This window comes from Pavona decussata, unplaced genomic scaffold (genome assembly GCF_977016875.1).
Source record: "Pavona decussata unplaced genomic scaffold, jaPavDecu1.1 SCAFFOLD_51, whole genome shotgun sequence".
Classification (NCBI taxonomy): Eukaryota; Metazoa; Cnidaria; class Anthozoa; order Scleractinia; family Agariciidae; genus Pavona; species Pavona decussata.
The window spans coordinates 6845001-6855892 of NW_028145473.1; the positions used below are offsets into that span (position 1 = coordinate 6845001).

General features: G+C 38.2%; 1 pseudogene across 1 annotated transcript in view; it reads right to left on the reverse strand.

The window, feature by feature from the left end:
* LOC146481309 (collagen triple helix repeat-containing protein 1-like) overlaps positions 1-8754 on the reverse strand; it is a 12792-nt pseudogene extending 4038 nt beyond the window's left edge. Inside the window, exons 1-2 of the transcript XR_014864571.1 lie at positions 8579-8754; positions 135-498 (exon numbers count right to left, since the gene is read on the reverse strand). The product of XR_014864571.1 is annotated as a collagen triple helix repeat-containing protein 1-like (transcript). The remainder of the gene's footprint in view (positions 1-134; positions 499-8578) is intronic.
* Between the last annotated feature and the right edge of the window lie 2138 nt (positions 8755-10892).

Genomic DNA, 10892 nt, shown 5'->3' on the forward strand with positions numbered 1-10892 from the left:
AAGTTTAAACACAACTTGTTTATAAAATCAATGTAAATCAGCGCGAACCTGCCATCAATAATAAGTTCAGTCATTTGATATAATAGTGTGAACATGTCATATTATTCCACTCTCTAATTCAGCTCGTTTAGTACCTTAATCTTTCCGTTATCAGTTCCGTCGTCTCTTTTCCACACGCACTGTTTCCAGTTTGTTTGTGGCACTCCACTTTCTGAACTTCCTTTCACACTCTCTCCTTTCTCTCCTTTGTCTGCCTTGCGTTCCCATCACTCCCCGCTCTCCTTTCATTCCCATCATTCCCGGTAGCCCACTCTTTCCACGAGGCCCTTCGGTACCTCTGTCTCCTTTTGGACCCATCATTCCTGAGACGCCCTTCTTCCCAATTTGTCCTTTGGTGCCTTCTCTTCCCTGTGGCCCTTGCGTTCCTGGAATGCCAGGCATTCCCGGCATGCCATTTGATCCTGGTATGCCCGGGAGACCATGACCAATTATGGCTTTCTAGGATTAAAGTATAATGTTCCTAAGATAGCAACACTCAGAAGAAGAGAGTAAGGAGAGATAATAAAGAATCTTTAGTGCTACTTAAATTCTTCTATCTGCCAAACATCTATGCGTGAGTGAGTTCTTCCAGTGAGAGCTTTGAACACTTAATATATATATTTAGCCAAGCCTAAAAGCGGAGCTACACAATAGCACTGTGCTTATTGTATGAACGTAATAACCTTATGAGTTCCTCATCAATTCTGCAGTTATATAGTGCATTTTTAATGCATATGCAGCTAACTGCTCATCAACAATAACAATGTAAAACAGAGGGCAAAATTACTGAATGCTGATTTGTTGTAACAGAGGACAATGTTTCGCAATTTTCCTTTCACCGAGGGCAAAATTACTTACTCCTGATTGGTCGAGCGACGAAAATACTCGCTCCTGATTGGCTGAGCACGACAGTTTTACATTTTGTTGGTTTCTGCATTTTGTGTCCAAAAAAACCAAGTTTTTGAGGTTCTTTTGAAGTTCGACTCTTTAAGCCGGGTTGTTTGTACCAAAAATACATGGAAATCAAGTGCTGCAGCCAGGAAGGAAATTCCTAAAGGTTAATTTTGGTGTCTCTCACAAGAAACAGCAAAAGATTATTTGTGTCAAAAGTTAAAGACTTGGATCGGATTGATTTTATTTTGCTTGGTTGAGAAACTGAAATCAGTCATGGCGTCCAAGTGCTTTCAACGAACGATAACTGAGCATGAAAGTGTTCTTTTAATGGGGGGAAGGAGCAGGAAGAAATTACTCCGCAAGTTCCTTCTTTGGATCCATCGTTTGCTATTTTTATCGATTCATGTTCGTGTGATTTCCAAGCGGTAGGAAGCTTCACAGCGCAGGTGAACAATTAATTGATGCCTAACATTTGATTTATCGTTGTTAGTTTGCTCCTGAATTAAACTTGTATTCTCTCTTAATTACATGCGTATAATGGGAACTGTTCTCGTCGGTTGTTTGTTCAGTGTACGCTACGAAAAGATTAAATAATTTGTTGGTTTGCTTGCGCCTTCGATGAGTGTTTTACTGACTGTTTTACGAAGTTCCTTGATAGTTTTAGGAACATTTTGCCCTCTGTGTTATAAAAGCGGAATTTAAATAGCTCAAAATGATATTTTCTGTTTTTATTATTGTTTTTAGTTTTTAAGATGATCGAGGCAAAACGATTTATGAACAGCCAACGCGCGCTACCGGCACTGTCACTGTCTAGTAAATTTTGCTTATCAAGAAGGCCGTACGCCATAAACCTCAGAGAAAATGGATACACTAACCAAAAAACACACTTCAAATATATCTTTGAGTAATAAATGAAAAAAGCACTGTGATAATTCATAGCAATAAGTACAGAAATAAACTAAACAACGATCTTTGAAAAATTTACAAAAAACAAGCGAATAAATGTTTTGCGTAAACTTTGTTTTTATTGAAAATGAAATCACACTTTAATTTTACATTCGCTTTTAACGTTCATTGAAAAGACTTTCAGTGAAAATTACTCACACATCTTAATCTTTGCGGTTATATCCTACTGTTTTAAGTATTTTTGTTTGTTCTCTGTCAAGATTGTCAGAAATAAATGCTAAAATTAGAAATATATGCGAGAAAAACTTGTCAGAAGCTTATGCCAACGATACAATGTTGGGAGACGTTTGTTTGACTGACTATTTTAGCTCAGAATCAATTTTTTTTTTAATGAAGCAAAATGGGATGAGATTAGAAAATAAAACTCCAAGGGAAATAACGAACATGGACCGAAAAATGAGCTCAAAAGGCTGCTCTGAGGTTAAACAAATTGCAGTGTCAACACTACAAGAAAAAAAATATCTTGCAAAAACTGCAAAGTTTTGTAAACAAAATCACATGAATATACTCGCCTCTTTGGAGAATAACCAGTCCTTTTATTCGATTGCTGATTTTTTCGTTCGTTTACAACGTTAAGTTACACTTCAAGAGGAAAAATCCATCGTATCTTAATTTCATTTCATCGCGCCGGATTAGAGTAAAATAATTTCTCTTCAAGATTCGGCCGCTGTTTATGAAGTGCCGCTTCTAAAAGCTGCTAAAAGAATCGATTTGTTTCTCCCGCCGCGATCCGCATTGCTCTAATTTCTCCCGCTGTTTGACGGCAAAATTGGACGAGATCAGAAAATAAAACTCCAAGGGAAATAATCAACATGGGCCGAAAAAATGAGCTCAAAATACTGTTCTGAACTTAGCAGTATTAGCTTTAGCTTAAGCTTAAGTTAAACGGCGTGTCAAAACTGCAAGAAGACAATATCTTGCAAACCAGCAAACTAGCAAAGTTTTGTCAACAAAATTGCATGAATGTACTCGCCTCTTCTGAGAATAACCAGTCCCTTTATTCCATTGCTGATTTTTCCGTTCGTTTTACAACGTTAAGTGAGCGAAACGTTTCACTTCAAGAGGAAAAATCCAACGTTTCGTGGCGCCGGATCGGAGTAAAATGATATCACTTCCAGATTCTGATGATGTGCCAGTCGAGTTGTTTCTCCCGCCGCTAGTTGCATTGCTCTTTCTCCTGGTGTTGGTCACATATAAAATATACTTTGTATCTTGTCGTCTTCAAAATTATTTTTTTGTTTTGTTTTGTTTTTTTTTCTCAAGCGCAGTTGGCGATGCAACTTCCCGCCAAACAAACACGGCCGGCAGCGCAGTTGGCCATGCATTTTCCCGCCAAAAAACAACCCGAGTTACAGCACATACGCTCATTTATGTAAGCCAATGTGAAATGAGACACTCAAACCCTGTGCCGCAACACGGGGTTTTTTCTGCACCCTTTCCTGTTCTTTCTCTCTTTGTTCGTCACTCATGTTTCGCCTGTTTGCTACCGCTCTCAATCGCTCTCTTTGACGTCGAACTTTGCTTCTTCGTCGCCTGTTTTCTCGATCTCTTTCTATCTCCCTTTCTTTGCTTTACATGTTTGTAGACTTATTCATAAATTGAGTTTGTGTTTTGTCGTACACGTTGTCTTCAAAATTATTATTATTTCTTTGTCAAACGCAGTTGGCGATGCAATTTCCTGCCGAAAGAAACCTGATTTGCAGCACAAGGTTTGAGTGTCTCATTTCATGTTGGCTTACATGGAGTAGCGTACGTACGTACGATGTACGGTCGGTCGGTCGGACGGCAGTGACGTCATAACCAAACCAAAATTTCTCGCACTGATGGGTTTACCAAAAATCCCTTAGCTATGGGGCTCCGCCGCGCGCGCGAGCTCCGCTATAAATATCTTAATATTTAAGCAAATGCCACCAAACTTTGTGAATTTTGTTCCAGACATTTATCTGGAAACAATCTGGTGTGGCGAGTAAGGGTTCATTGAACGGCGGCATAGTAACCAAAATTTCAGCAGACACTTTTTTTTTTGGGGGGGGGGGGGGGGTTAATTAGATCATCTCTGAACAATCTAATAAAGTGGATACAATCATGACCTTAGAGGAAATATCTTTGGTGAACTATTTCTCCTCTTAGTGTCATTGTCATAGCTATAGTTTTATTATTCTCAGAGTTATGTACGAAGTTCGGAAACTCCGCCCCATCTCCTCCTCCCGGCAATTGAAGGCGGACACAAAATTCGGTCTAGATACGGTTAAAAACATGAAAACACGACGGACGGTTGCCTTGATCGAATTCTCGAGTTCGAGAGCAGCAATCTATAATCAGTCTATTATTGTCGTTTAGCAATGAAGTCTTTGTGACAAGTGACCTTGCCTTCTGTGGAAATACACAGTTAATTGTTAATGGAAACGAAAAATCCTCCGATCTTTATTGGAACCTGACTATACATCGACCGACAGAGACGAACGGAAACGTAAAAATTATATCGTTTTCTATTTTCCGCTAATCTAATTGACCGGCTAGATGGTCCTAAATCGACCAACCATTAGATCAATGTTTGCTTATCCGCTGACTCTGTGCGATGGCGATTTAGAGTTTGTTTGCGTTACTATGTTAGTATTTCAGAAAGCAACGAAATCAATAGAGGATAAATTAAAATCAAGTCGGCTGGCAATAAATGTTCACCACTCTGAGTGCAACAAAAATGTCAAAGAACAGCGGCTAGATTCTTACAGTTTTATTATGTTATAGTAAAGGTAGTATTAGGTCACGTGTTCTTTCGGGTGCATTTGATCTATTAGCTAGAAATCTTTTCACAGTGAGATTTTTCGAACACGAAGCCGGTTTTTGTCCCGGGTGTGTCACCCGCCTGATAAGGACGAGCAATCGGGTTGTCACTTTTGCTTTGCCATGTGTAATACTCGGTGTATTTGTGGTTTTCTACTGTCAGCAGCCACTTCTTTTAAAAGTAGCTTAAATAATAGGAGTCCTGTGACGACCGCGGAAAATTTATAGTAGGTTTTTCCGGTTGCTAAGGTATGCAGTCGCCATGAAACGCTACAAAAATTGCGGCACGGCTGGACATTAAACTGAGCAAACTTTGATAATTGCTCTATCATTAAGAAGTATTTGACACAAAATCTGACTGAAATCTGGTTCCTGCTAGCCGTGAAGGAGCAAATCTTGTAAGAAAGCCAATCGTTTAGGCGTGAATAATTAATTTAGTAATTGTTATTGCGCAAATTCCGTATGATCTGATTCTCAAATGCGCGTTAAAATACTAAATAGAAAATTACAATTTCGAGCTAATGAACTAATCAACTAAATGCAACCTTATTAACCGATTAACTAATTACAACTCTGTCTATTAAGTTGACTAATTAATGGACGCTGGATAACATAAAAGCAAAAAGACCGACCTTTATTAAAGAATTGACTGACACGGCACTTCTAATTGATAACTTCAACTCATTCCACGATGCTTAGGTGCTACGCACGTAACAGAACGATCGCCCAAGGTGGCCATAGATTTTTAAAAAACATACTAATTCACAGAAACCCCAGACCTGACCACAGTCATGTTAAGTTTCCTTTTTTGGAAAATTTACCTTATTATTCTCATTTGTTTGTTGTTTTAGATTGAGCTAATTCCCCCTCAGCCGGTTGGTAGCTAAGTTACTCTAGACTGAGAGTTTCCTTTAATAAGACAACTGGTGTGTATAACAAGTCATTTTGTAAGTGTATATATTTCCGTGATTCGCTTAAAAATGAGACCGGGGGTTAAATATTTGCACGCTAATAAGAAAATAAAATTATAGGTCGCATCCCCAGGTATTAACAAATTGGTAACTGAAAAAGAGAGTTTCACAAACGTCCTGCACACTTTACACTTTAATACAGGTTGTCAACATTCTTTCTGTAAATTTGGTGTGTTATATCAAGACACATCATATATATTTTATACTAGATAAATGTCTCTCATTAAGAAATTAAACATTTTCTTGTTGTCCATCTCTTTTAATTGGAGTACAAGCAGTTTCCATATTCTTTTTTACCTTATTATATAGAAAATTGACGCTTGTGTATTAAGGTATTCGAAATTAACGCGACTTAAATTAACGCAAAATGAAGGAAAAATTTCTTCCCAGTCATGGAAATTAAAGCGAAAGAGGAATTGAAAAAATTCAAAATTAGAGAAATTACCGCGACTTACACAAAGAAACAGAATTAGCTCAGACAACACCGAGAAACAAGTTTATTTTAACCCTAAGGTTGCGTTCGATTGACCGTATTCCGGAATGAGAATAAGCGAAATAGCTGTTAGATTTCTCCTTTTATTTGGGAACACATTTCTGTATGCAGACTTTCGCTGTCGAACCATAATTTAAGAGCCGCTTTTTACTCCAAAATCCTTTTATGAGGGAGTTCTTGTCATCATTTCATGTATTTCTATTCCAGGATAGGATCAATCGAACGCACCCTCAAGGCCCGTTTAAACGATTTCAACATTTGTCCAACATTCGTTCAACAAAAGTTGAATGGACGGAATGTTCAAGCGGTTTCAACGCCATTCAACACTTTCAAGAACAAAGGAAATGTTGAATCGATGTTAAATGAAAGTTTAAACCAATTTAAATTTGATTCAACACTTTTAACAAGATTTCAACATTTTTTTACGCCTTCAACAATGTTGAACGACCTGTTCAAACGCCCCCGACATTTGGTTCAACAACTGTTTTCAACGCATGTTGAAACAGATGTTGAAACCGTTTAAACATCGCAGGCCCGTAAGTGTAAAAATCAGAAATGCAACAATTTTTGTGAAATTGTCCCTAAACCTAGCGCTTCAGTGCCCATGAGACCGGAGGATCTCCACCCTGATAAAACAATGCTTTTTCCTTTCTGGAGTGTTTCGAAAATTTGGGGCGAAAATAATGGAAATTAAGGTCGCGGGAATAAACGCGCCACTTAATTAATGATGCGGAAATTAACGTTAACCAAAGTAAATGCGACATTCAACGTTACTATCGCCTCACTTAAATTTCAAGGCAATGTTTGAGAGGACAATGGCTTTAGTCGGCCAGGAAACCTTCAGTAAACACAATGACCTTCCAATTATGTCTTGATCTCTTCTGAAAGATGGCTCCTTCAGCTAAGATAACCATTTAAACTTAACTATATCTCAGGAAACTGCTTAACTTAAAATTGTAAAATATCTGCTAAAGTTTCAAAGGAATGTCCGTGCGTAGCTAGCAAATAGCATTAAATTGAAGTTTGATTGGCAATCACAGTTTAAGCATTTAGCGACGCCTACCTAGCAATCAGGAAATTGGTCACGCAACGAAAGCAATGAAAGGGGCTGATAATGTGTTGTCATATTTCAGTTTGAGTGACTTAAAGGTACATAACATTTTTTTTATCAGGTACTTGAAAAGCACAGTACAGTCTGTAGAAAGTATCTTTTAGCATTGCGGAAATCCAGTATTGTAGCGTCTTCTCGGTACCCACAGACAACAAGTTTTAGTCCTACTATAAAACGAGTTTTAGTTTCTTCATCATTTTTTACCTTCTGAGTCTCAAAATGTGCCTCTCTTCGAAAGAAAGGTCATTTCGCTTTTGAAACAGTGTTTACCTTACTAATTAGAATGAACTAATTCCGGCTCGGCGTAGTTAAAATGGGTTTGTCTTCCCTTTCAGCTTAAGTGGCAAAAAAGGTATAGTCTTGCATAGCACGTAATTATGGACCCCTTAGCATAGCTTACATTTTAAGTCAATACTCTGCGATCACAAATTAACGTACGAAAACTGCGACAATCGTAGCAGCTGAACACAAGCTGAGGTATACCTTGTAGAAATGAGGGCTAACCGATATTATAGTTTATAGTTTCTTCGGAAGAAAGGTTATTTCGATTTTGACACAGTGCTTACCTTACCTTTTAGAATGAAGTAATTCCAACTCGGCGTCGTTAAAATGGGCTTGTCTTCCCTTTTAGCTTCAGTGGCAAAAAAGTATAGTCTTGCATAGCACGTAATTATAGACCCCTCAGCATAGCTCATATTTTAAGTCGAAACTCCGTGATCACAAATTAACGTACAAAAACTGCGACAATCCAAGCAGCCGAACACTAGTTGATCATGAGGCCGATATTATAGATAACAGTTTTTTTCGAAAGAAAGGACATTTCGTCTCTGAAATAGTGTTTACCTTACAAATTATAATGAACCTATTCCGACTCGGTGTCATTGAAATGGGCGCGTCTTCCCTTTCAGCTTCAGTGGCAAAAAAAGAAAGTATAGTCTTGAATACTAGCACGTAATTATCAGTAGATTCCTCAGCAAAGCTTACATTTTCAGTCAATACTCCGTGATCGATAACTGCGACAATCCAAGCAGCTGAACAGTAGTTGAGATATACCTTATAGAAATTGGAGCATACCGATATTATAGTTTATCCATAAGAATTTTAATATTTATGGAAGTCGCAATACTTTTCAATTAAAACAAATTCCGTGTTTGATGTCTTAGGATTAACTGCAAACTAGCCTTGTTGTTTCCGATTTACTGAGCGCCCTGATGTTTATTATATCTTCAGATCCCAACCAAAATTTCACATTAGTCTTAGAGCGGGTCGACCGTCCCGTTGCAATCAAATAAGAAAACCGTAACACCCATGTATACTCACCTCACACAAGTCTTTTGAAGCTGCCGTTTCCTGTTGTTGAGGTTTCGTAGTTGTGGCTTGTGAGCCCACTAATAAACAGAGAACCAACAAAGCTACGGCGTACTTTGCCATGATGTAAAAAACACAAGAACTTTACCTCTGCTGTGATGATATGTACGAAGCTGGGTGTGTTGTCACCTTTTAAGAGTAAGTCTTTTGTTGAGGTTTTTTAAGTGAACCGGTGCCAGACAAAATATTGATTTACCATCCATTGGCGCACATGTCTCATATCAGCGCACAACAAGACCTTAGGGCTCTGTGCCAGGAAAAGTGGAGTGGTCTGTAATGCTCCAATATCAAGAAACAAAACAAAGAAAAAGGAAAATTTTCTGTGTGAGGTATCACATTACGTATGGAGAAGCATCTATTGAAAGGACTGAACAAGGAGATTTGTATATCTGAGTCACCCGTCCCTCCCTACGGATGTTCATCTCAGCCCAGCAGTCTGCTGAGTCCCTTTTTTGTCTCAGGGCTACTCGTTATAGGACTGAACACGCATGCTTGCATAAAAATCAATCTCCGCGTGGAACGCGACCTTGTCTGTTCTTCCCGCTCTACTGAAGTGGAACCCCCATAAAATGAACTTCTTTGTAACGAAGTCCCTGGTATAACGAACAATATTCTTCAGCCCAGCAAAATTTACAGTGAAGTTAGGAACGAAGCTCCGATAAAAAGTGGACTGTTTATTACTACCCCCTATTTTCCTGTGCCATTGTAGAGATCGAGAAGACCGCCAAAACTTTAACTGAGGGGGGCCCTTGTCGGGTGTAAAGCGTGATGGAGGCGAGACGGATAAGAAAAGCTTACTCTACTCACTCAGGACCCCTTCTATAGGCTTGGTGCTCTTCTATGGTGGTACATGAAACATTAATTCCAGCAAATACTATTTTCACAATGACACGGGGTTATAAAGGAGTGTAAAATGCCTACATTTAAGGAAATTCGAGAGAACGAAATCCCCGTTATAACGAACACAACCCAGAACCGTTAACTTCTACCACGCAAAATTTACCCCGCTATAACGCAAAAATGTCATTAATGACTGATTTTGAACGGGAAACAAATCAACAGAGAAAAATCCAGCTCATCATATGCTGCAAATGGACATTACGATGACATATGCGCTGCTGCCAATTCCATCTCCCTAAGAGATGAAACGTGACGCAGCATGTTATTCAGGCACATCGTTTTCGCTTTCCTTCTTAGTCGAAACGATACGCAATATAACATCGATTTTGCTCGTCTCCCCACAAATATGTTACAACGGGATTTGAAGGCAATTATCACAAACATATATTCCCAGTCCCTTGGTACTTCGTTGTATGGGGAATCCACTTCGCGAGCGGAAAACGGGGCTGTTAGTCACCTCCTAGGTCATTTACATACTCTTATCTGTTTGCTGTTTCCTTGATATGCTATTGTTATAACATGGGGCTATTTTTGCGTTCGCTTGACAATTTTATGTTTCACCGGAGCACCTCACACCGTCATCAATGAGCCTGAATTAAAAAAAAAAAAAAAATAATAATAATAATAATAAATAACAATAGTAATGAAATAAAATAAAAATAGCCCTCATTTCTGGTTATCTATAGCTACAGGTACAGGATGTAGAATCAAAGTACTTTAACCTGATAAAGTGCGAGGGGAAGTGGGTTCTGCTCACGCCGACTTTGAACCTTTAGATTTTTTTCTCAATATTTGAGGAAGTGCCATAAAACTTTCAGAAATTTATTTAAGCTGGTTAGTCATTATTGTGATCATGACTCATTATTTCTTGAATTTAATGTTACCATGGCAACAATTGTTGACAGGTAGGTATTTCAGAAATAATTAAAATCTATCTACTTTTTAATGAAAAAAAAAAAAAAAAAGAGCTGGCCTTGTTTTTTATACATTAACTTTAATTTCTGTTTTTAGCACAAAAATAATGACAACTTATTCGCCATTGACTTATTTACACAACTTTTATCAGATCTGTTTGTTTTTATTTTGCTGTAGGGCAAGAAAAAGCCTTCGGCGACATTTAAATTAATTTTTCCTTCTGCTAGATAAAACGCTTGTCCTTGAGTTTAAGCTAAACCCTCCACTTTGGTTCCATTCTTTCATTGTTTGAAGTTGTCTATGTTTACTTAGGTGTTTTGCCAATGCTTTGGGGTGTTAAAAATTAATCACTTCTTAATTTTCATAAAAACCTTGCTCTTCGACTCTGCGAATTAAATGAAAATTTACGAGACCAAAACGGCTCGGTATTTCGATTCGCTCAACTCCAAAC